At 37.0% G+C, this 26,547-nt stretch overlaps 1 long non-coding RNA gene and 1 other non-coding gene across 2 annotated transcripts; both read left to right on the top strand.

The window, feature by feature from the left end:
• Positions 1-17,970: 17,970 nt before the first annotated feature.
• Positions 17,971-18,077, top strand: LOC141625810 (small nucleolar RNA R71). Its single transcript, XR_012535562.1, has one exon. It is a non-coding gene; the product is annotated as a small nucleolar RNA R71 (small nucleolar RNA).
• Positions 18,078-24,126: 6,049 nt separating this feature from the next.
• Positions 24,127-25,830, top strand: LOC141623399 (uncharacterized). Its single transcript, XR_012533348.1, has 3 exons — positions 24,127-24,579; positions 25,238-25,312; positions 25,398-25,830. It is a non-coding gene; the product is annotated as an uncharacterized LOC141623399 (long non-coding RNA).
• Positions 25,831-26,547: the final 717 nt, after the last annotated feature.

Genomic DNA, 26,547 nt, shown 5'->3' with positions numbered 1-26,547 from the left:
AAATTATATTACAATAGAGTGTACACAAAATATTAAACAACTTACTACATAATTATACAAAAGAAGTACATAATTATACAAAAGTTTATAACAACTACATAATTATACACAATAACTACTAAACTGCTAACAAAAGGAAAAAATTAAAAACCTTACACATATAACACCCTAAGTACACATAAACTAGCTTGGGCTATATGTCGAGCGGGAAAGGGAAATCAAAAAAAAGAGAAATTTTCACGAGTAATTAGCAAATCTTCAGCAATGGAAATTGTTGTGCTTCTTGTCTCAGATGGCAGAGCTCTAAGCAACAACAACACTTCGCCAATTGCAATATCATTAGGAATGTTAAGATGCATATTAGGACTTTCATTTTTTGCCTGGTGAAAATGGAGGATGAACTTCGCTATCATATTGTCCGTTAAAAAACATTTGCAGCTTTGATAAAGGATGTTAGGACCCCTACGAGCAATTCGTACCCCATTCAAATTATTTTGTACTAAAGACCCCAAGAATAATGCCATGTCAACACGAGGTGCATTGGATGTATGAGAAAGAGTTGACACCAATTTCTACAAACCATTGCCATATTTGCCTTATCTTCGTACAAATCAAGTCGTGTGAAGATCTCATTCATTAAATGTTGATTATTAAAAACATCATATTGTGCTTCATAACTTGTGCCATTGAGGGTAACTTCCTTTAACGGTTCAAATGAAAACCGCATTCCCGTTTGCTTTTCAGGGACATAATTTCTAATAAACTGTTCTTTATCTTCTGCTAGAATATTAACAACACACCCATTGCACCAATTTTCCATAGATGTTTATGTAGACTTAATTAAGACTAAAGTATCTGGACCTACATATTTAGCAAGTTAGTAAAAAAAGACAATTAGTTACAAACAAAGAAACTGAAAATAACTAAGATGAAATTTTAATAACTAAGAATATTCAGAGATGCACAGACTATTGATAGCAGGTACATGAATCAATTTGTGTATCCAGTATAAGAAACATGTGTATTCCATAAGTGACAAATGTGCATCCTACGTCTAGGCTTAGCCAATTAAAATCTTCTGAATTCTGACCCAACAAAACTCGCTAAACATTAATATAATGGTGAGACATGCACAGGCTATTGCTAGCGGATACATGAATTGGTTTGTGTATCCTACAGAAGTAGCATGTATATGCTGTAGGCAAGAGATGTATATCTAGAGGTAAAGTACAACTATGAACACAGCAACAAATGCTAATATTGAAAGATACATAGGCTAATGCTACCGGATACATGAAGCAATTTGTGTATCCAGTAAAAGTAGCACGTGTATTCCGTAAGTGACAAATGTGTATCCAGAATAACAAAGACCTAAGTGTGGGATTTATCTGTATGCATCCCTTTATTTTTAAGGATTATAACGAATTATAAAGTGATGATTACGAGTCATAAAACTAAAATGCATAAACAAAACGTAAAGGATTGAGAAATAACCTTCGGTCCTAGCTTTTATGGCCTATGAACAATATCGCAATGATATTCTCCTATCAGTTGCACCCAAGACGATATGAGAAATGCCCTTTGATTTTGCTAGAATCAATCCAAAAATTAACTGATTAATTTTTAGGGTTTTTGTGTTTTTTTCGATGAGAGGAGGCAAGGTTGAGTTAGGGCAAAAATTAGGTTAGAATGAATTCACCCATCTCACCCTCTTAAACCGTGTATAAGGGTAGATTAGGGTGGATTTTTCATCCTCTAATTTCCGGCCCAATTACCGAAAGAATAAGGAGTTTTAATTCCTTATTTTCGGTTTCCAAAAATGTAAAAATGTGTTAAATATAAATTATCATCTAGTGAGGATCGAACCCATGACCTCTTGGTTTGAGTACCCTCACTATTACCACTATGACACATTCATCTTGTTGATATTAAATATAACCGATTACATTTAATTACGAATTAATAGATTAATTCGTCCAAGCTAACATTACATACATTTAATTAAATATAACTTATTATATTCAATTTACGAATTGATTAATTAATTCTCTCAACTAATATTATTTAATCTTCATTAAATAATTGTCTCATCAACACATTGACTAACTGTTTAGTCATAAAAGGCATCAATGTGATTATATTTCTATAACCACATCTCTCAAACACATCCTATAGGTGTGACCTTTAGGGACCAGTTGATCACCGCCATCTGTATGATAATAACGTCAAACTTTCTAGCAAGCCAACCGTTATTAGGTAATCGTTAATCAACTGATTAAAATACGAAGTATACCCTTGTGAACCTGTAAGAGATTTACAAATGTTATCACACTAATTTGTGGAGGACACAAGCTCCAACACTAAGATGGCATCCTAATTGTGGACTTAGCCCATAACGTTAGACTCTTCTGAACTATGACCCAGCACAAAATCGCGAACATTAATATAAATGGTGGGACATGCACAAGCTACTTGTCGTTAGGAGAACCTAGACCAAAATAATATTTATAACTTCACAAACAACTGTACTATTAGTAAAGAGGCAAGTAAAGGTCGGATCCCAAGGGACGGGTATTGATGTAGGATTTTCGATTGTAAGTAGCGGTGTCTAGGGGTGTCACAATTTGGGTTGAGATAAGAAGATCACTAAACTAAATAACAATTAAAGTAAACAAGCAAGATGACTAAAATGACTTGTAAACAATTGATTAAAAGCACTAGGGTGTCATGGGGTCATAGGGGATTCATGGGAATTGATCATACAAACATATTCTCAAATTATAAGCAAGCAATTATTGTTGTGATAGGATCGAGTTGGTTTATATCTTACAATCCTAGGAAGGTTTGGGCCCCGGAGCCGAATCAATTAGATTGTACAACACCTACAAGTCGACTTAATCCTCCTTACTCAACTATATGCATGGTCTAATGAGACTCGAGTTGGTTTACGTCTTACAAGTCTCATTGAAAAGGTAAGTGATGGGTAAAAAATGCAAGGATTCATAGGCTTGCATTTCATCAAACATAACATGTGCATAAGTTGAGATCACAACAAGCAAGCAAATAAATTATGAAAACATATTAAATTAAGCATGGATCATCCCCTATTTTGGTTTCCCCTAATTACCCATTAACCCTAGTTAAGAAAACTACTCACTTATTATCAAGTTTAAAATGTTAACAAGGTTGTCAATCATATTAACAAAGCAAAACATGATGAATAAATGAAGATGATTAACAATAATTAAAAAGGGATTAAGAGAGTTATACCTAATGATGATTCCAAAATAATAATGCAAAGAATAAAAGAAGTACTTGATGATTGATGGAAGGTTTGCAATCTCCCAATAAACCCAAATAATATTCATTTACCCAAAATAAAAGATGAACAAAAGAGAAATTAAGGAAATGAGATTTGTATTAATATTTGATTACAAGTTGATTACAAGATTAAGAAGAGATTAGAATGATATAAACTACACTAAAGATTGATAAGAAAAACATGATAACCTAATTAGACTAATGGGGTATTTATAGTGGGGATTAGGTGCACAAATTAGGGTTACTAAGGGCTTAAATGACGATTAAGTCCTTGAGGAATCGCTCCTCTCAAGAAAATATGCGGGTCTCCTTTTAGCTAGTCTTCCAAAAATATGTGCATCTTCAATGGAGGGAAGAAGAGGACGTGTCCCTCTGGAGTAGAATCCGAGCGTCCAAGGGTCGGGACGGGCGGATTGGGGAGCTGCTGGACGGGAGTCTGGGCGGCTTGGACGAGCGTCCTGGGAGGCTGCTGGACGGGCGCCCCAAGTGGTGGGACGAGCGGATCCTGGCTCAGCTTCCTTTTCTTCTTTTCTTCTTCTAACAATCCTCCGGGATTTTGTCGGGGATGCAAGGATCTTCTTCATCATTGTCCATCTACTACATTATGTACAAAGGCCTTCTAGTCTTATCTTCTCTTTGATGCTTGGTCATTAGATTCGATCAATTTAGCTCTATTTTGCCATGAAAATGCAAGATTTGCACTCCTCTCCTACCAAGGAAACAAAACCTCAAAGAATATGCAAAATAAAGGACTAAAGATAGTAAATGACCCAAATATGCACTAAAAAGCATAGGAACGAGGCTAATTCGGGGACTAAATATGCTCAAATATTGATCACATAAAATATCCCCAAACCGAATCTTTGCTCGTCCCGAGTAAAGAGGTGACAAAAACCAGGACCCTTATTTAAACTATCCTACTAATATAGCCGACATGAGATAATTAGCGGGTCTCACTCCGCCCCTTCAACTCACAACAAGACAACCATGAGGTAGGATGCCTTCTTGCAAGGCAAGGTGAGTCTTGCCAAAATGGCGACACATCCAAACATTAAAGCACACAAAATCAAGTAATGGATGCATCTAAAAAAGAATAGCCACTTTCCTCATCTAAGTGGCGGACATTATCTAAAGGGGAAGCAATTCAAGGGTACACACTCCTTCATAGATATGGTTTCTTCAAACTACTAGGCCTAGAAGGATACCAATAAATCACCTCCAAGTTGTGTCAAGCTAGGGTACATTTGTCCTCAATTGTTAAATTCTTTTGTCAAGAATAGACTCCCTATGGTGCTAGAAACACCGGAGGATCGCGGAATTCCCCCTCTTGCCAAGACAAGAAGAAGGGTCGTCCCCTCTCTACCATGCACAAAAATGGATACAATGGATAAAGGGATCGATAGTATTTGAGTTTCATTTGAGAGTTTGCATTTTCTTTTTGAACATTTTCAAAGTCACCCCAATTAGTAATGAGGGTGCCTTATATTTGAAGCATAGAAGTTTTCATTTTTGTTACTCCTCTTTTCTTTTGATGCAATTGCAAACTTTTTTCAACTTTTCATTTCAATTCTTGAACTCAAATGTTTTTTGAACAATTTTTGTGCCCATTCCCTTTGATGAAAAAATGTGGTAGAACATGGATGATGGTTGCATGGCTTCAAGGGTCACCTTGGAATAAACGGTAGCCAAGGAGTTATCACACCACAAGGTACTCTTGACTAGGCCTTAATCCATGGGTCAAAGGATACTAGCATGACACATCCTAGGGTGTTTTACAAGTATTCTAACAAGCAAAGTCTTAAGAAGAAAAAGCATCTACTAGGGCCTATATACACTTGTCAAGCTTCCCAAGTAGACGGTTTCACAAAATTTTTCTAACATGCAAACTGCATGCCATGATGCAACTAACATTTATACATCCTAATGCATATGCTTCTACCAACTAATATGCCAAATAACCTAAATGCAAGTCCTAAATTCACATTGTTTTTACCGCATCAATCAAAATAAAGCCACATAGTCATTAACATAAAGAGGAAAAAGGAGATTGGAAAGATCATACCATGCGGTCTTCAATATCCTCATGTCTCGGATATGTCATAGTCAATCAATGTGAACAAGGATGAACAAACACAATATATACAAAACAATATATACAAGTCTACACTAAAAAGGAATGAACATGTTTTTGATTTTTTCAATTTTTCAATTTTTTTGGATTTTTCGAAATTTTTGATTTTTTTGGATTTTGAATAAAAGTCAAGTTAGAATTTTCCATCCCCACACTAGTATGGGCATTGTCCTCAATGGCCGATACGAAAGGAAATTATGCAATGAATATGCATGATTTCTAAACTAAATGCAAATTATACTAAGCTACACTACATGATGCATGTGTTTTTGTTATGGCGGAGAGCATAATTTAAATTATCTCCCAATGCATATGCATGGACTTCCCTAAACCAAAATAGACATTATTTCTAATGTCTTGAATTTCGGGGGAGTTTATACACATGGAATGCAATGCATGAAACTAAAGATTGTCATTTTGGATTTTACAAGTTGGGAACAAAGATAAAGAACACTTTAATGAAGCCAAGGTGTTAGTCCTCCAATGTTGCTAGGACTCCACAAAATAAATGATCAAGATAAAATAAAAATAAGGGAAATAGACAAACCATAATGGCGGTGTAAGAATGTAGGAGCCTCCAAAGTTTGTTAATCTTCACCCATCGTATCATCATCTTCATCATCATCATCCTCTCTTGAGGTATCATCAACTTCAATAGATGTGGAATCGTGTCCACTCTCACTTTCACTTGCTTGTTCTTCCTCACTTTTCTCTTCCTCTTCTTGAGCTTCTTCTTCTTGAACCTCTTCTTGAACCTCTTCTTCTTGAACACCTTCTTCTTGAACACCACCCTCTTCAACAACCATCTCCTCTCCACCCGGTCTACTACCACTAGGAATGCTAGGAAAGAATACTTCCCTATCCGCCCAACTAGGCAAAGGACAAGACGGATCAAGAAGTCCTTGCCTAGCAAGATGTAGGAGGGGCGGATATTGGGCCTTGTAAGCATCCACTCTATCATTATAAGCTTGCTTGTTAATTTCCCTCATGAGTAGTGTCAAGTAATCATTTCCCACTTCGACATCCTTGGGTTTGAACTCTTGGTATTCAAATGGGTAAGGTGGGGTGATAATGGAGGAGGAGGGCTCGGCAATTTCGCCTCTTTGTTGTTGAATGATATACTTGGTCTCTTCGGAGAGTGGGAGAAGGTAGTTCGTTCGGTTAACATTCAATCGGCAAATTTTGGAAGGCAAGGTGAAAGATCTAGCTTCATTGGTTAACCACCCATATTTGTCGTCAAGAGTGTCGTGTTTGACCCACTTGAACTTGTGAATCATGGTGTCCATATCAACAAGATGGCCTCCTTTAACCGACACATAGGTGTTGTTTCTGTTGAAATCCCGGTTAAAATGCCTAGCCAAATGGGTAACTAGTCCTCCATTTACAATAAAGGCGGTGCCTTCTTTGCCACAATTGACATTAAGCCATCGTTCAACCAAAAGTCTTAGAGCATTGTATGGCTTGGTAAATTCCCTCCCAATGTTCAAGGCCAACTCAAGAAGAATACAATCGAGTTTTGTAAGGTGATTTGTGTCATTTCTAGCTATCAAAGTATTCCCAATGAACTTATTCCATAATGTAATGCCCGGATGGTGGACTAAGAGAGCACGACAATCATGAAAACGTACGAATTTCTTCCCGGAAATTGCCATCCAAAGAGGAGTGGGGTCATACTTGATAGGAGTCTTTGTATATTTCGGGTTATCACTAAGGCCTAATATCTTACCCAATTCGCCATAAGTTATGCGTCTATCAACATTTTCAAGACGAAACTCGATGTTGGTTCGAGTCTCCACCCTTGTGACTTTCAAAGAACTTAAAAATTCTAAGGTGAGGGAGGGGTATGTCAATTCCTTCATTGTAAACAATTTACCCAATCCCATAGACTCAAAGAAGGTTTTGGTTTGTTCAAGAACACCCAATTTTGACAATGCATCTTCACAAATAAACTTAGTAGGCATGATGGTTTTCTTAGCAAAGAGAATGAATTTCTCTCTATGAGAGTCGGAAGTGAAAGTTACCTCCGGATAATTGGATAATTGCTCAATGACCGGAGTTGTTGATGTTGTAGTTTCCATAGGGGGACCTTGTTGAACCTCCAACCTCGCCTCATAGACTACCAATGCCTTTGACAATTGTTTTGCTTGAAGAGCTTGTTGTCTTTTGGAAAGTGTCTTCTTTGGGGGTGCCTTGTTACCTCCTTTAGTTCTTGCCATTCTCCTTTGCTTGATTACACCAATGGAAGATTGAAATCTTCAATTTTTAGTGATACCCAAATCGATTTAGGATGAATGTTATTTTGTATCCTAAAAAATCGACTCAAAGGTTGAATATTTTGGTGTTTGAATCACTTGTTGTTGCAAAAGGAGTGATTAATTTTTGTTGTGAGGAAGTTTGGATTTGATTTGATTGAATTTGGTTGAGGAAATTTGGTTTTGTTGATGGGAAGGATGAGGGTTTTTTGGGGTTTTTGAGTAGTGGGTATTGTTTGTATGTTGAAAAAATGAGAATGAATAGGAGAAAAAGGGGTTTAAATCAACCGTTATTTTTGAAAACGCAGCAGAGGACGAGCGGACCAAGCATCGGGACGGGCGGATTCTTCAATGTTTAACCCAGGAAAAGACGCCACAGGACGAGCGTCTTGCTTCTAAGACGAGCGGATTCTTTGTGGAGGGGATTCCTTTACAGAGATCCCCAGATTTTTGCAACTGAAAAAGACGAGCGTCTTTTGTGAAGGACGGCCGTCCAGAATGAGACGAGCGGATTCTCAGCTGAGACGCTCGGATTCTTTTACAGACTAGTTTTTTATATTCTGCAGCTCTACCAGATGAGCGTCTGGTGACTTTGGACGCTCGGGTTCTTCAGGACGAGCGGATTGTCCGTTTGGACGCTCGGATTCCTCCTTGACCACACGGATTCAGGTCCATCCGTGGGTACTTCGCAACCCGTGTCATTTTCTGTAATACTCCGTATTTATGAGTCTTGGGGTACTCTATCGAGTAGGCCTTACTCTGTCGAGTAAAGGAGTTTTGCGAAATAAAATAGTTTCTGACCTGTTGGGTACTCGATCGAGTAACTAGGGTACTCGATCGAGTAAGGGGGCACTCGATCGAGTACCTTAGCTACTCGATCGAGTAGCCGGTTCTGACGGGGCTGTTTTGTCGGGTTTTGTTAATAATGCGATTAAAGTATAAAACACTTCCGTCATTGTTTCCAAATCATTTTTCCAAAACCTAAATTTCTGTTTAAGAGAGAAAGCAAACAAGTTCATCTTCTTAATCGCATTCTTAGCAATTCCTGGAGTTCAGACGGTCAGTTCTTGTCGTTGTTTATACCGTTGAGTTCCTTGCGTCGAGGGTAAGATATATGTACCCTTTTTATTGTCTTTCCTTTGATTTGGTTAAACCCTAATTTTGGGATTGGGGGTTTTTATGATTTGTTAAGGTTAGATTGTGATTATGTGATTATGTGATAGGAGAAGGATTTGTAAAGGAGAGGTTTTGAGGCAATTTGCTAGATCGTCGATGATTGTGTTGCTTTCCAGGTAGGATTTCCTACTCAGTATTAGTCCCATAATGGGATATTGGTGATGTACTGTATTTGGTTGTTTGATATGATGATTATACTGTGTTTGTGGTTGTGATTGCTGTTGATGGTTCTCGAGATGCGTTCTCGGCTGAGTGGGGTCACTTGCGGGAGTGACCTCACGCCCTAGTTTCGCCCTTCGTGGAACCCGCCACGGAAGGGGATGTGCACATTAATGGACAGGGTTATCGCTCGGTATGATGAGCGGGGCTTAGGTGGGAACGGTGCGGTCCCCCATCGCGGGTCGGTCCAAAGGTGGACGGTCGGTGATTGAGATTGTTGGGATTGGTGTGATGGTGTGTGTGTGTGATGGTTAAGTCATCTGCTTATCTTATTGTGACATGTATGTTAATTGTGTGATTAGTATTGACCCCGTTTAAATGTTTTAAAAACTGTGGTGATCCATTCGGGGTGGTGAGCGATTGCTTGCGGTATATCTTGGATACGCGTGGGATCTAGTTGGGGATGGAGTCATCACATATCTGAGTCTTTAGTCTTCCGCTGTGTTTATTAGAACAGTTCCTTTCGATTGGTTTATAGGTTGAGAACATTGTATTTTGCTTACAGTTGGTTTTGTAATGTAATCACTTAAACTTATTTAATAAAGTATGTTTCTTCATTGTCTTATGATTATCATGCCTCGGGCAACCGAGATGGTAGCATCCTTATACCTGAGTGGTCCTGGTAAGGCACTTGGAGTATGGGGGTGTTACATTTTCATTCTTCAATTCTCGTGTTCTTCATTGTAGGGGCACTACAAAGGCATGAATAGTCTAGGCAATTGCTATCCCCACACTAAGGTAGAGCACTACACATCAATAAAATCATAAGTCCCTCCCTCACTTCTCTCAAAATGATGAATATATTGATCAAGGCACAAAAATAAATCCAAAATGACAAAGAATGCAATGTAATAATTGAAATACAAGTTAGGGAGTTAGAATATTTACAAATGGTGGTTTAGGGAGGACTCCACCAAACTCTCATCCAATGTGAGATGTCAAGGGGGCATGTTCAAGGTGTTGTTGATGTTACTCAACACCTTGAAGAAGTAGTCGAAAGCTTGTTCATTATCATGATAAAGGTCCTCAATAGATTTTTGCATTTGTTGTTCTCCATGATGGTCTTGGTTCAGAGCATTACCAATATAGGGATTGAATATCCCTTCGAACTCATCATCCCAAAGACCGCAAACTTCGTCTACTTGATCATTGAAGGTTTCTTGAGTTGATAGAGACAACTCTCTTTCTTTCTTGTCTTGGCCAATGGGGCCATCTTATTCACTTGTCACGGGTGAGCTTTTGAAGCTCTCATTGTTGCTATTTCCTTGCTCTTTTGATGGAGCATCATCCACTGTGGATGCATAGTTGTAATCATAATGTTGAAATAATAATGAGCATCATCCACTGTGGAGCTCTCATTGTTGCTATTTCTTTGCTCTTTTGATGGTTGTTTATAACGTGGCACTTGATAACACGAAGTAGATTATTATGTTGATTGTATGAGGAGTCGCGCAGATTTGAATGCATAGTTGTAATCATAATGTTGAAATAATAATGAATGCATAGTACGTTGGGGGTATGTGAGATAACATGCGGGTAGTATTCTCGAGTCTGCATGATTCGATCGAGTGGGTATTTGTCGTTATTTTGACCAGAATCGTGTTTTTGGGCACTCGATCGAGTACCTCGGGCACGCGATCGAGTATGGGGTCGCTCGATCGAGTAGCCTGGCTACTCGGTCGAGTAAGTCAGAGATCAGAAGGTCTGTTTGGGTTAAGGTCGGGGCACTCGATCGAGCATGTAGGGCACTCGATCGAGTAGCCTCAACTCGATCGAGTAGGTTCTGGTACTCGATCGAGTGGGGTCTGTGCAGGTCATATGCGTGTTTCGGGTCATATGTTTATCTTTTGACATTCGTTGCATATTACGTTTAATCCAAAGGTGTTGTATTACTTCCTTATGCATTGTTTTACGTATGTGTTGGTCCTGAAGCGTAAGTTACCCAATCTTATGATGTAAAGAGTGGCACTTATGATGAATATGAATTCGGTGGGGAGGACATGAGTTATATGTGATTATGATAGATGGTGGAAAAAGAAAAGGAAGATTGGTATAGTTTATTGAGGCATAGAGCACGTTTTGCGAGATGGGATGAGTGATATGATTGTGTGTTGAGTAATGTAAAAGTAAGAGAATATGGGCAAGGGATGATGTGAGTATAATGAACGTGAGAATAAAAAGATTGAAAGTAAGGATACGGATAGTGGCAGCTTGAGATGTGTAAAGAATTATGGAGGGACATGGTTAGAAATAGAGTTGAGTAAGGATATATGTAGTGAAAGTGCGTTTTAAAGGGGTTGAGAAGAGTAATATATAGTGAACTTTGTGGAGACATGTCGCGAGGTGGATTTGGGAGATTTGGTTTATTAAGAGACGAAACTACTGTGTGATTTCCTTGGGCAATTAATGGTACAAAAGGAATTCTGATTTCTAGAGAGGTACAAAGGAGATGCAATTGTTAGAACAGTGAACGTTGATTTTATGGATAAACTAGAGGCAAGGGTGATTAATGGCATAATAAGATAATATTTATGGTAAGAAAGAGTGAGATGATATCGATATGAAATAATGGGATTTGAGTTTTGGAGCAATGAAAAGATAATCGGAGCACTAAAGAGTTAGATAAAAGTAATAAGGAGCTGAGCTATTAATGGTATTTTTGAGCATAACGAGAAAAGAAGGATAAAAGTAAGTTGAGAAAAAGTTCACCGGAGTTATGTGACATAAAGTAAGGAATCGTCGAGATGTATGATACTATCAAGGGTAAGTAAGTTAATGGTTATACAGAAATTTCAGGACAACATGATTAATCATGAGTTTCGAGGAATTAAGGGAGTATGAAGTTGGTGGAGTATTTGCACGATACGAGATTTTTGGTGGAGAGTTAGATGATACTACAATTAAGGATAGTATTGGGAAGAATGTTGAGGTAATTTTGTTAATGGATTGGATGTTCGTTATTTGGGATGTCAACCAAAGATAGGAAACAAATCGTGATGTTTAGAGATGAGTGTAAGAGGTTTGATGCCCGGACAGCGGTAGTGTTATGGTTTGTGACTAGTGGTTAAGGGTAATGGTATATTAGAAAGGTAACAATTCTAAAGAGGTTGATTTTGCAGAGACCAGATTGGTAAGTACAGTTATGAAAGAGTATAAGATGTGGTTATATGAGGCGGTTGTTAGTAGTTGAGTATTAATGGTGTGGCTACATTTGGCAGAGGTGATGGATATGCGAAAGGGAGAATATGTTATGAGGTGTATACGAGTTAAGCTCGGGCGACAAGTAACCTATGTTGAGTGGTAACTTACGTGATCAGGATTGACTAGTTGGTTGTGATTACGGGTCTATGATATGTGTAAATGTTTGTGTGAGGTTCTGACCTCACAAGAAGTGGTATGGTGTGATAATTATAAAGTTGTTTTATGAATGTTCTGTAATATATAGGTTGGACACGGTAATTTAATTGAATAATATCCAAAAAGGTAATAACTTGATTAATTTGACATGGCTAGTTATAAATTTATGTGTATTAATAACACATGTGTATTCCGTGAAATGGTAGCGATGATGTTCATGAGATGCTTATCTGTTTATCCATATAATATGTTGCATGGTGATTTAATAAAGTGGATTTGAGTAAGTTTTCTTGTCTGAGAAGTTATGCTCAGTCAGTGTTTATGGGAATCGTATGCAGTTGTGATGTCTATCGGTGTGGTTGTGGTGCCTCGGGTGGTGATCCGGGCACGGTACATAATGTTGTGATGCGGGTATTTCCGCACTACGGTGTGGCTGTTGGTGGCGGTGTTGTGATGTCGTCACCGGTTGTGGTGGAGTAGGCGAGATGATTATGATTCGAGTTTCGAAAGTGCATACCAGTTATTCATAGTTTGTTGTTTTGTTTGATGTTGCTCCTGCGAGTTTCGATTTGAGATAGACGGTTGTCTTGTTTATTGATGTTTTCTTTACCAGGTTAAGTTGGGAATGAGGGTATAGTATGATATGAAATAGAATCGTATATGTTTTCGTTGTTGTCATGGTATAGTGATGTTCTATTGATGGGACACGGTTGTGAGAGGTTGTTACAGTAATTTTGATCTTGTTCTAGATAAGGCTTTAGTAGACATGGTAATGACAAGTGGTCCGTAGAACATGTGTGGTAATGATCTGAAAGCTGCAGGTGGTTCATAATCTTTTGTTGGGACAGTGAGTGTAGGGTGTTGGGGGAGTTAGTGTCATATTAGGTTATGTATGAGTCTTGCGGTAATGAAGGAAAGAACTGGAGGATCTAGTGTGAGTGTACGTAAAGAGTGTGGATCGTGAGTTATGCGTTTGGGAGATAGGTGCTTTATATAGAGAGGTATGTCATGTTGCGGTAATGTGGAAAAGTTGAAGTTTTGGGTTAAGATAAAGATTTTGAGGTATAGGTTAGATGGTGTGACGAATGAGTTGAGGTATGAGAAATGTTTATGTATGGGAGCCTTGGATATAGGAATGGTGAGTGTTGGGTTTATAGGCGGTTATCTATGACATGTGATGGTGATGAAAATAATGAGAAGATATAACTAAGGATATAGTGTTAGTGAGTTACGAGGACGTAACATTTATCTCAAGAGGAGTAGGATGCGATAAAAGAGAATTTGATGATTGTGCATGTCGTAGTATAATTCGAAGTGCATGTCGTAGTATAATTCGAAGTAGAGTTGTATATATTGTGGTTGATGTTGTTAAAAGGCCATGGCCGTGCTTGTAGTAGCGTGATGTTTAGGAGTGTGAGAATATTTCACTAGTGTTGACAGTTGGATGATGAGATTATGAGTGTGAGTAAACTTCGAGGACGAAGTTCCTTTTAAGGGCGGTAGAATGTAACATTCCGTTTGATGTTATGAGTATTTTGGTAGTGTATGGAGTTAGTGTTGAGAGAGATATAATGGAGTGGATACGATATCGTGAGCCATGTTGTGGAGGTAGGAATAGTTAGTGGAGTTGGTGTTACGAGTTCATGTTTGGGTTGGAGTTTTGTTTTGAGTTCTTAGTCACGTTGTTGTGTCTTGATCGAGTTAGTATGTTTGTTTTCATGTATGGGTTGAACTTCGGGGACGAAGTTCTTTTTAAGGAGGGAAGACTGCAATACTCCGTATTTATGAGTCTTGGGGTACTCTATCGAGTAGGCCTTACTCGTCGAGTAAGGGAGTTTTGCGAAATAAAATAGTTTCGACACATTCGGTACTCGATCGAGTAACTAGGGTACTCGATCGAGTAAGGGGGCACTCGATCGAGTACCTTAGCTACTCGATCGAGTAGCCGGTTTACGGGGAAATTTTGTCGGGTTTTGTTAATAATGCGACTAAAGTATAAAACACTTCCGTCATTGTTTCCAAATCACTTTTCCAAAACCTAAATTTCTGTTTAAGAGAGAAAGCAAACAAGTTCATCTTCCTAATCGCATTCTTAGCAATTTCCGGAGTTCAGACGGTCGGTTCTTGTCGTTGTTTATACCGTTGAGTTCCTTGCGTCGAGGGTAAGATCTATGTACCCTTTTTATTGTCTTTCCTTTGATTTGGTTAAACCCTAATTTTGGGATTTGGGGTTTTTATGATTTGTTAAGGTTAGATTGTGATTATGTGATTATGTGATAGGAGAAGGATTTGTAAAGGAGAGGTTTTGAGACAATTTGCTAGATCGTCGATGATTGTGTTGCTTTCCGGGTAGGATTTCTACTCGATTAGTCCCATAATGGGATATTGGTGATGTCTTGTATTTGGTTGTTTGATATGATGATTATACTGTGTTTGTGGTTGTGATTGCTGTTGATGGTTCTCGAGATGCGTTCTCGGCTGAGTGGGGTCACTTGCGGGAGTGACCTCACGCCCTAGTTTCGCCCTTCGTGGAACCCGCCACGGAAGGGGATGTGCACATTAATGGACAGGGTTATCGCTCGGTATGATGAGCGGGGCTTAGGTGGGAACGGCTGCGGTCCCCCACTGGCAGAGCTGGTCCAGTGGACAGTCGGTGATTGACATTGTTGGGATTGGTGTGATGGGGTGTGTGTGTGTGATGGTTAAGCTGTCTGCTTATCTTATTGTGACATGTATATTAATTGTGTGATTAGTACTGACCCCGTTTAAATGTTTTAAAAACTGTGGTGATCCATTCGGGGTGGTGAGCGATTGCTTGCGCGGTATATCTTGGATACGCGTGGGATCTAGCTGGGGATGGAGTCATCACATATCAGAGTCTTTAGTCTTCCGCTGTGTTTATTAGAACAGTTCCTTTCAGTTGGTTTATAGGTTGAGAACAGTTGTATTTTGCTTACAGTTGGTTTTGTAATGTAATCACTTAAACTTATTTAATAAAGTATGTTTCTTCATTGTCTTATGATTATCATGCCTCGGGCAACCGAGATGGTAGCATCCTTATACCTGAGTGGTCCTGGTAAGGCACTTGGAGTATGGGGGTGTTACATTTTCATTCTTCAATTCTCGTGTTCTTCATTGTAGGGGCACTACAAAGGCATGAATAGTCTAGGCAATTGCTATCCCCACACTAAGGTAGAGCACTACACATCAATAAAATCATAAGTCCCTCCCTCACTTCTCTCAAAATGATGAATATCTTGATCAAGGCACAAAAATAAATCCAAAATGACAAAGAATGCAATGTAATAATTGAAATACAAGTTAGGGAGTTAGAATATTTACAAATGGTGGTTTAGGGAGGACTCCACCAAACTCTCATCCAATGTGAGATGTCAAGGGGGCATGTTCAAGGTGTTGTTGATGTTACTCAACACCTTGAAGAAGTAGTCGAAAGCTTGTTCATTATCATGATAAAGGTCCTCAATAGATTTTTGCATTTGTTGTTCTCCATGATGGTCTTGGTTCAGAGCATTACCAATATAGGGATTGAATATCCCTTCGAACTCATCATCCCAAAGACCGCAAACTTCGTCTACTTGATCATTGAAGGTTTCTTGAGTTGATAGAGACAACTCTCTTTCTTTCTTGTCTTGGCCAATGGGGCCATCTTCTTCACTTGTCACGGGTGAGCTTTTGAAGCTCTCATTGTTGCTATTTCCTTGCTCTTTTGATGGAGCATCATCCACTTTCTTTTTCCATTGAAATTCCAACTTCTTCCTATCATCCTTCCGGCTATAGTGATCAACCATAAAATATGGCTCATGCAATCGGGGAGCTCTCATGGTCTTGTCAAGATTGAAAGTGATGGTTTCATCTCCCACTTCAAGGGTGATTTATCCATGCTTTACATCGATCACTGCTCCCGCGGTGTGCAAGAAAGGTCTTCCTAAGATAATAGGAATGTTGGAGTCTTCTTCCATGTCAACAATGACAAAATCCACCGGGATGAAATTTTTTCCAATTCTCACGGGAACATCTTCCCATACCCCTAAAGGTGTCTTTGTTGATTTATCCGCCATTTGAAGCGTGATGTTGGTACATTTGATTTATCCCATTCCTAGCCTCTTGCTAACCGAATATGGCATGACACTAACACTTGCCCCAAGGTCACATAAAGCTTTGTTGATTGTAGTGTCACCAATATTGCATGGAATGGAGAAACTTCCCGGATCCTTGAGTTTTGGAGGTGAACTCCCTTGAAGGATGGCACTACTCACCTTAGTGAAGGCAATAGTCTCAAGCTTCCGGATTGATTTCTTCTTCGTAAAGATGCCCTTCATGTACTTTGCATAGGCCGGAACGTGATTGATCAATTCCGTGAAAGGAATCGAGACTTCTAAATTCTTCACAATTTCCATGAATTTTCCAAGTTGGTCATCAAACTTAGGCTTAGCTTGACGACTCGGGAATGGAATCCTAATCACAATGGGTTCCTTCTCCTTGCCCTTTTCTTCATTTTTCTTTGAAACTTCTTGATTGGTGGGTTCTTCTTCCCTAGAGTTTTGCACAACTATTTCCTTGTCACTAGCTTCCACAACTTCATCCTCAACTTGCTTCTTTGGTCCTTCATATTTCGTACCACTCCTCAAGTGAATGGCACTAACCGTTTCATGTCTTGGGGGATTACTTTGAGGTGGTAATTGCCCCTTTTGTCTTTGGGAGTTTGAAGATGCTAGTTGGGTCAATTGAGTTTCCAACATTTCTGTGTGGGCTAGGATGTTGTTGATGGTGATGTCTTTTTCTTGGCTATCTTTTTGCATTTGAGTGAAAAATTCGTGTTGATTCTTTTGCATTTGGAGGACCGCTTTTTGAACATTAAAACCTTGGTCATTTTGTTGATTATATGGAGTTTGATTTTGATAACCTTGGTTTTGGTTGAAAAAGGGTCTTTGGTTTTGGTTTCTCATGGGAGGTAGGGTGTATGTTGGTTGAGGGTTTTGAACATTTTGGCTTTTGTATGAGAGATTTGGGTGGAATTTGGTGTTTTCATTGTAATAGTTGGAATAAGGGATACCACTTTTGTATGCTTGAAAAGCATTCACTTGTTCATTTGTTCCCCTACATTCACTTTGGTCATGTCCCAAAGTTCCACAATTCTCACATATCTCACTTGGGATTGACGAAGATGCTACCATGGCATTAACATGATGCTTTGGTGATTTTGAGGCTTCTTCAAGTTTAGTCATAGCCTTCTCAAACTTCAAGTTGATGGTATTAATATGAGCACTAAGTTGAGCACCCAATTGAGTAATAGAGTCCACTTCATGCTTTCCTCCTCTAGTAGCCTTGCGAGGTCTACTATATTGTGAATTATGGACCGCCATTTCCTCAATCTTGTTCCAAGTTTGATTATCGTCAACTTCGGTGAACATACCATTTGATCCCATGTTGAGAATGTTTCTTGAGTCTTCATAAAGACCATTCCAAAATTGTTGTACCAAGAACCACTCGCTAAGTCCATGATGAGGACATGAGCGACAAATTCCTTTGAATCGCTCCCAAGCTTCATACAAAGATTCTTCATCCCTTTGCTTAAAACCCGTAATTTGAGCTCTTAGCATGTTAGTCTTTTCCGGAGGGTAGAATTTTTTGTAGAAAGCTAGAGCCAACTTCTTCCAAAAGTCAATTCCAAGAGTAGCTTTATCAAGGCTTTTCAACCATTGTTTTACGGTGCCAATTAGAGAAAAAGGAAATAAGACCCATCGAATTTTTTCTTGATTCACTCCGGTTTGTGAAATCGCATCATAATAGTCACAAAAAGTTTCCATATGGGAATGAGGTTCTTCACTAGGCATCCCCCCAAATTGGCTTCTTTCGACTAATTGGATAAATGCGGATTTTGCAATGAAATTTCCGGTTAAGTGTTGTAGTGTGGGAGTACCATTGGGTAGGTTCTCTTCGGTTGGTACGGAATGTGATGAAAACTTAGGCATTGTGGGTTGGTTGTGTGATTGATTTTGTGTTGGGTTCTCCTAACCTTCTCTTGCAAAAGGATTGATGAACTCAATAGTGTTTGGTTGAATATCTACAACCTCACCAATACCTCTCAAAGTATTTGTAGCAAGTCTTATATTAGATGTCAAAGTCCTTTCAATTTCGTGATCAATGGGTAACAAGTTACCTTGTGATCTTCTAGACATGCAAAATATCAAACAACTCGAAAACAATTAGAACAAACCTTGAGGAGCTTTACTTCCCCAAGGCAAAGAAAGACACAACTAATAACAATCAAAGAAAATCAAATCAAGTTAACACCGTCCCCGGCAACGGTGCCATTTTTGGTCGGTCCGCTTTGAGCTTAGATTTCGGTTACTTGTCGTTAGGAGCACCTAGACCAAAACAATATTTATAACTTCACAAACAACTCTACTATTAGTAAAGAGGCAAGTAAAGGTCGGATCCCAAGGGACGGGTATTGATGTAGGATTTTCGATTGCAAGTAGCGGTGTCTAGGGGTGTCACAATTTGGGTTGAGATAAGAAGATCACTAAACTAAATAACAATTAAAGTAAACAAGCAAGATGACTAAAATGAGATGTAAACAATTGATTAAAAGCACTTGGGTGTCATGGGGTCATAGAGGATTCATGGGAATTGATTATACAAACATATTCTCAAATTATAAGCAAGCAATTATTGTTGTGATAGGATCGAGTTGGTTTATATCTTACAATCCTAAGAAGGTTTGGGTCCCGGAGCCGAATCCATTAGATTGTACAACACCTACAAGTCGACTTAATCCTCCCTACTCAACTATATGCATGGTCTAATGAGACTCGAGTTGGTTTATGTCTTACAAGTCTCATTGAAAAGATAAGTGATGGGTAAAAAATGCAAGGATTCATAGGCTTGCATTTCATCAAACATAACATGTGCATAAGTTGAGATCACAACAAGCAAGCAAATAAATTATGAAAACATATTAAATTAAGCATGGATCATCCCCCATGTTGGTTTTCCCTAATTACCCATTAACCCTAGTTAAGGAAACTACTCACTTATTATCAAGTTTAACATGTTAACAAGGTTGTCAATCATATTAACAAAGCAAAACATGATGAATAAATGAAGATGATTAACAATAATTAAAAAGGGATTAAGAGAGTTATACCTAATGATGATTCCAAAATAATAATGCAAAGACTAAAAGAAGTACTTGATGATTGATGGAAGGTTGTCAATCTCCCAATAAACCCAAATAATCTTCAATTACCCAAAATAAAAGATGAACAAAAGAGAAATTAAGGAAATGAGATTTGTATTAATATTTGATTAGAAGTTGATTACAAGATTAAGAAGAGATTAGAATGATATAAACTACACTAAACATTGATAAGAAGAACATGATAACCTAATTAGACTAATGGGGTATTTATATTGGGGATTAGGTGCACAAATTAGGGTTACTAAGGGCTTAAATGACGATTAAGTCCTTGAGGAATCACTCCTCTCAAGAAAAGATGTGGGTCTCCTTTTAGCTAGTTTTTCAAAAATATGCGCATCTTCAATGGAGGGAAGAAGAGGGCGTGTCCCTCTGGAGTAGAATCCGAGCGTCCAAGGATCGGGACGGGCGGATTGGGGAGCTGCTGGACGGGCGTCTGGGCGGCTTGGACGAGCGTCCTGGGAGGCTGTTGGACGGGCGTCCCGAGTGGTGGGACGAGCGGATCCTGACTCAGCTTCCTTTTCTTCTTTTCTTCTTCCAACAATCCTCCGGGATTTTGTCGGGGATGCAAGGATCTTCTTCATCATTGTTCATCTACTACATTATGTACAAAGGCCTTCTAGTCTTGTCTTCTCTTTGATGCTTGGTCATTAGATTCGACCAATTTAGCTCTATTTTGCCATGAAAATGCAAGGTTTGCACTCCTCTCCTACCAAGGAAACAAAACCTCAAAGAATATGCAAAACAAAGGACTAAAGATAGTAAATGACCCAAATATGCACTAAAAAGCATAGGAACAAGGCTAATTCGGGGACTAAATATGCTCAAATATTGATCACATCATATATATATATATATATATATATATATATATATATATATATATATATATATATACATACATATAGTGAAAAGATCAAATGAGTCATCCTCTTACATTTGAGTCCATAAGTCCCATTATGGGCCATTGGATCTTGGAAATGGAGGGCTAAGATGAGAACCCAAAAATTAAGGTTAATGCTCTAATTTTGCCATATACCTCTAATTTTCTCATTAACTACATTAATCCTCCTCATCTTTCATTCACCAACTCATTATCACATCTCCTCATTCTCTCTCTATATCTCACTTCTCCATATTCTCTCCAAAAAAACCAAGAAAAAAAAAACCCAAAAAACCAAACAAATAAAAAACCCAAAAAATTCAAATAAATCATTTACTCATCTTTTCCTCATTCACCATCCATCTACCACCACCCACCGGACACCACCACCGCCGTCGCTGCCGCCACCACCGCCGCCGCCACCGCCGCCGCCGCCGCCCGACGTCATTTTTTAATTTTTTTTTTTTTTTTTTTTTTTAAAAAAAACTTGATGTTTGGGTGTTCTTTTTATTTTTTTTTCTCCTTATATCGTCTTGCTATATAATATTGTTTTAAATTTGTGATTTTTTTTAATTTTAATCTTAGATCTACTAAAATAGATAAATTTTCATTGACCCGTTTTTTTTCCATTTCCGTTTTTTTTTTTTTTTTTTTTTTTCAATTTTGATGTTTTGGTCTTTTTTCTTCCGGTTATTGACAATCTTACAACTTATAGTGTGATTTTAGTACTAAATCTATTAGTTATGAAATCTCATTTTTTACTTTTTTCTTGTTGATATCACTTTGTTAATATCCGTCTTGTTATATATATTTGCCAAATTTCGTATTTAGAATTTTGTCTTGGTATTGTGTGATTTACGATCTATTAAACTTACTTGTTCGGTTAAAATTACACTTTTTTGGTTAAAATTACACTTTTGTCCGTTAAAATTACACTTTTTTCCGTTAAAATTACACTTTTTTCGGTTAAAATCACAGTTTTTCGGTTAAAATTACACTTTTTTCCGTTAAAATTACACTTTTTTCGGTTTAAATCACAGTTGTTTTCCTGTTAAAATTACATTTTTTAACGTTAAAATTACACTTTTTTCTGTTAAAATTACACTTTTTAACGTTAAAATTACACTTTTTTTCGTTAAAATTACACTTTTTTTCCGGTTAAAATTACACTTTTTCCCGTTAAAATTACACTTTTTTTCGTTAAAATTACACTTTTTCCCGTTGAAATTACACTTTTTTCTGTTAAAATTACACTTGTGTTCATTAAAGTTACATTTATCTCTATTATTAAAGTTACACTTATCTCTACTAAGGTTACCCTTTCAATGACTAAAGTTCGCTTTTGGACTAAAGATAGAACAATTTGGACAAAAATTACACAATTTGGACTAACTTATACAATTTGGACTAAAGATACACAAATTTGGACTATAGTTATACAATTTGGATTAAAATTACACTTTTATGGACTAAAATTACACTTCCGTTGACTAAAATTACACTTTTGTAGACTAAAATTACATTTGTGGATTAAAGTTACACATTTGTAGACTAAAATTACACTTTTTTGGACTAAAATTGCACTCATAAAATGATAAAAGATACACACACTATCAATTTACTAAGTTACACTTTAGCGGTTTTAACGGATATTATTTTGAAATTTGTAATTTTAAGGAATGTTTACGAGAATTTTGCGTTTTACGAGTTTAACTTCAGTCTTTTTTGAGTGATTTTGACGAATAATATTTTAAATTTTTAAAATTTTATCACAACTTATTGTAATTTTAGCATTTTACGAGTGTTATTTTAACGACAAAAAGTGTTATTTTAGTCCAGAAAAGTGTAATTTCAGTCAATTGAGAGTGTTATTTTAGTCCAGGAAAGTGTCATTTTAGTCCAAGAAAGTATAATTTCGGTCCAATGAGAGTGTTATTTTAGTCCAAGAAAGTGTAATTTCAGTCCAATGAGAGTGTTATTTTAGTCCAACAAAGTGTTATTTTAGTCCACGAAAGTGTAATTTTAATCCAGTGAGAATATAATTTCAGTCCATTGAGAGTGTAACATTAGTCCAATGAGAATATAACCAAGTCCATTGAGATAAATAATTGTATTTCTAATGGATATAAGTGTAATTCTAGCAGAAAAAAGTGTAATTCCAAGGATAAAAAGTGTAATTTTAGCGAGAAGAAGTGTAATTCTAACGAGAAAAAGTGTAATTTTAACCGGAAAAAGTGTAATTTTAACAGACAAAAGTGTAATTTTAAGCAACAAAAGTGTAATTTTAGCTAACAAAAGTGTAATTGTAACAGACAAAAGTGTAATTTTAACTAACAAAAGTGTAATTTTAATATAAATAAGTGTAATGTTAATTTCAATAGAAGATAAAAATTAACTAATAAAGAGAATATGAGAAAAATAAATAGATCTAGGACACCAAAAACACCAACAACTACACTAATTCCCAAATTTAAAAAACAAAATCAGAAACAAAATAAAACAAAAATACACAAAAGAAAAAAGGTGAAACGAGATTTGAAAAAATCGAGTCACCAACACATTCAACAACATCGCCAACAAAACAAAATAAGAAACAAGCGAAAAAAGAGAAAAAAAGGTAAAAATGACAGGAGAAAAAATAAGAAAAATAACAAAACAAAACAATATAAAAAAAAGATCATAAACGAAATCTGAAAAAAAAAAAAAAAATGAAAAAAAAGATTAACAATTTCGAAACAGGGGAGAGAAGAAAAAGAAAAAAAACACCCACATATCAAAATTTGCTAAAGAAAATAGAAAAAGAAAGTGTAGATCTAGTGGGTGTTACCATATGACCAACAACAATAAATTAAAAAAAAAAAAACAAATAAAGAGAACATGAGACGTGAGAGAAGAAAAAGAAGGAAAAAAAAAACAAATAAAAAGAAACAGGAGACGTGAGAGAAGAAAAAGAAGAAAAAAAAAATTTGGACTAAAAAGGAGGAGGCGACGTTTGGTGGGCTGAAAAGAAGGTGGAGGCCGTGTGGGCTGCGTCGAGGTAGTGCTGCGGCGGCCGTGGGGTGTGTGGTGACGGTGGGTGGTGACAGGAGGCCGAGGAAGGAGGAAGTATAGGGATAAGCGGAGTGGTAGGTGGCGGTCGGTGGTGGTGGGTGAGGAAGTTTTGTTTGATTTATTTGGTTTTTTTGGTGGTGGTGGTTTTTGGGTTTTTTTGGGTTTTTGGTTTTTTTTTGTTTGATGAGAGAATGTGAGAATGTGAGATATAGAGAGATATGAGGGGTTTGTGATAATGATTTAATGAGGGATGAATGATGATTAGGGAGGAATTTAATTGAGTTGAGTAGCTAATTAGAGGAGATTGGTTTATAAGCCTCCATTGAGATCTAATCTCACCCATCGATTCCCTTCATCCAAAGGCCTTAGAAAACTTGGACTTTCATAGATGTAAGGAACTTTGAGAACTTTTTATATATATATATATATATATATATCTATATATATATATATATATATATATATATATATATATATATATATATAAGCGGGATCTCGTGAGTTTGGTTCTTACGGTGAGTTGTGAGTTTGTGTGCTCACAAATATCAGCCATCAGATCAAGCAAAACTAACGGCTGGGATTGAATTACAAAAATAAAACAAAGCTAGCAGCCGTCAACTTCCGGATGAACTCAGGCAAAACCCATCAGCGTCGATCTCATTTCAAGCAGCCCAGAACTGCACCTTCATCTCAATTCGCCCAGCTGCCACCATCACGCAACTTTGCTCACCCTTGTCTCACATCATTGAGCACAACCGCAACACCGACAATCGAGCCATGCCATGGCCCAAAGCGAGGCTAAACCAAGTAAATTGAAGGGCACATATCAAAGCAATTACAAAAGCGAGATCGAAGGGACGAATTACAGGAGCGACATCGAAGGGACGAAGAGAAATCATTAGAGGCTGCATACCTAATTTATAATTTCAATGATCAATTTAGGAATCAATTTTTGATTTCGAAAATGGTAAGAGAATCGATTTAGGGATCTTTCTAAGACTTAGCTTGATCCATAATTGTTCTGTGTTGTTCAATTTGCAGAATTGTTAAAAAATTTGACTTGCAAATTTGGGTTTTCTTGTTGAGGAGTGCGAGATTTCCTTGAAACCAAATTGCATTCTTAGCTTCTTTAGTTGTTTCTATCTCTATGATTTCTGATCCTTGAAACCAAATTGCATTCTTAGCTAATTTAGTTGTTTCTATCTCTATGATTTCTGATCCTTGAAACCAAATTGCATTCTAGCTAATGATTTCTAAGTTGTCACTGGTTTGTTCGTTTTTACTACTACTCCATCCGGGTAAGTCATTTGTTTACCTTTTACCCTCTTCATCTCAATTATTTGTTTACCTATGATAAAAATACTCTTTACAAAGAACACAAAACTTAAATAATTTAATGAGACGGGGTGAGTACTACTCGTTCGCTCTCTGTTCCAGTTTATAGTTAATGATGATTTAGATTTCATTTTCTACGTTTTACTTTTTATTGAATCGTCAATTTGTAATACTGTTTGTATGTTCTTGGCTTAACCAATCCGGTTTATATGCACGGTTGATTTTTCGTTGAATGCCACTAGCATTGTTATATATATCAAACCTGAATGCCACTCATATTTGTCATATAGTGAAGATTTGTAGGACCTAAATGACGCCTCTTGGAGAGTAGAATTGCAGCAGAGAGTAGAATTGCAGCGAATACGGTAATTTCTTGATTGAGCAGGTAGGACTGAATTGGATTTGCTTGGCAAAAAAAACATCCCTGAATGATGTGTTTTTTTTTTGCAGTTGATAACAGTAAGGGTAGTTAGTATGTTGGATTTTGTTTTGCTTCTTGCATTTTCCTGTTTTCATTATTGCTTTTGAATTCCATTTTTCACGAAAAAAAAATGAACATGGAAACACTGCAAAGAAGAGGACAACTAGAAATACAGCCACTGCACAAGCTGAAATGGCCTTGGATGAAGATGATTTGTTTTCAGGACCAAGTGAGACTACATGACCCTTTGTCATCCTCAAACGTTCCCAGCTTGACAGGCAATCTGAGTTAAACTTGAACCAATGAGATCGGATTTATTAAGCACCCGAGCTGCCAAGTCACCCGCCTCAATGCATTTATTAGAAAGATTATTTTTACTCTCGACAATTTGGATCGTATCGTGTATGTGTAATTTTTGCTAATAATAACTTGAAATTAATTGTGACTATATTTTAGCAAGGCAATATTTGCATTGTTACTTTGAATTTCAAAGTGACACCGGAATAACATCACAATAACACCATAATAACAATAACACCAGAATAACAGCACAATAACACGTGGTGAAAAAAAAGAGTAAAAAAACCAAAGTAGTAAAAAAAAATCAAAGTGACACCGGAACAACATCATAATAACACCAGAATAACAATACCACCAGAATAACAGCACAATAACACGTGGTAAAATATAGTAAAAAATCAAAGTAGTAAAAAAATTAGAGTGACACCGGAATAATATCACAATAACAGCAGAATAACATCACAATAACAGCGGAATAACAATAACAGCGCAATAACATGTGGTAAAAAAAAAGAGAAAAAAAATCAAAGTAAAAAAAAAAAAGCACAATAACAGCATAATAACACGAGGTAAAAAATAAGAGTAAAAAAAATTCAAGTAAAAAAAATCTGGTACAAAAAAGAAAAAGAAAAAAAGGTAACATAATGAGAAAATTAGAGAAAAATATAAGAGAAAAAAAAATCAAAGTTGTAAAAAAAAGCATAATAACACGAGGTAAAAAAAAAAGAGATAAAAAAAATTAAAGTAAAAAAAAAGTAACATTAGAAAAAAGAGAAAATAAGTAAATGACAATGGTTTTATATGACATGTAAGATTAGATCTTGGCCATCCATCTCTAATATAATCTAGTGGTTGAGATTTTAAAGCGCAAACTCACAA

Source organism: Silene latifolia, chromosome X, assembly GCF_048544455.1.
Source record: "Silene latifolia isolate original U9 population chromosome X, ASM4854445v1, whole genome shotgun sequence".
Classification (NCBI taxonomy): Eukaryota; Viridiplantae; Streptophyta; class Magnoliopsida; order Caryophyllales; family Caryophyllaceae; genus Silene; species Silene latifolia.
The sequence above is the reverse complement of the archived record's forward strand: the minus strand, read 5'-3'. Positions and strand labels throughout refer to the sequence as shown.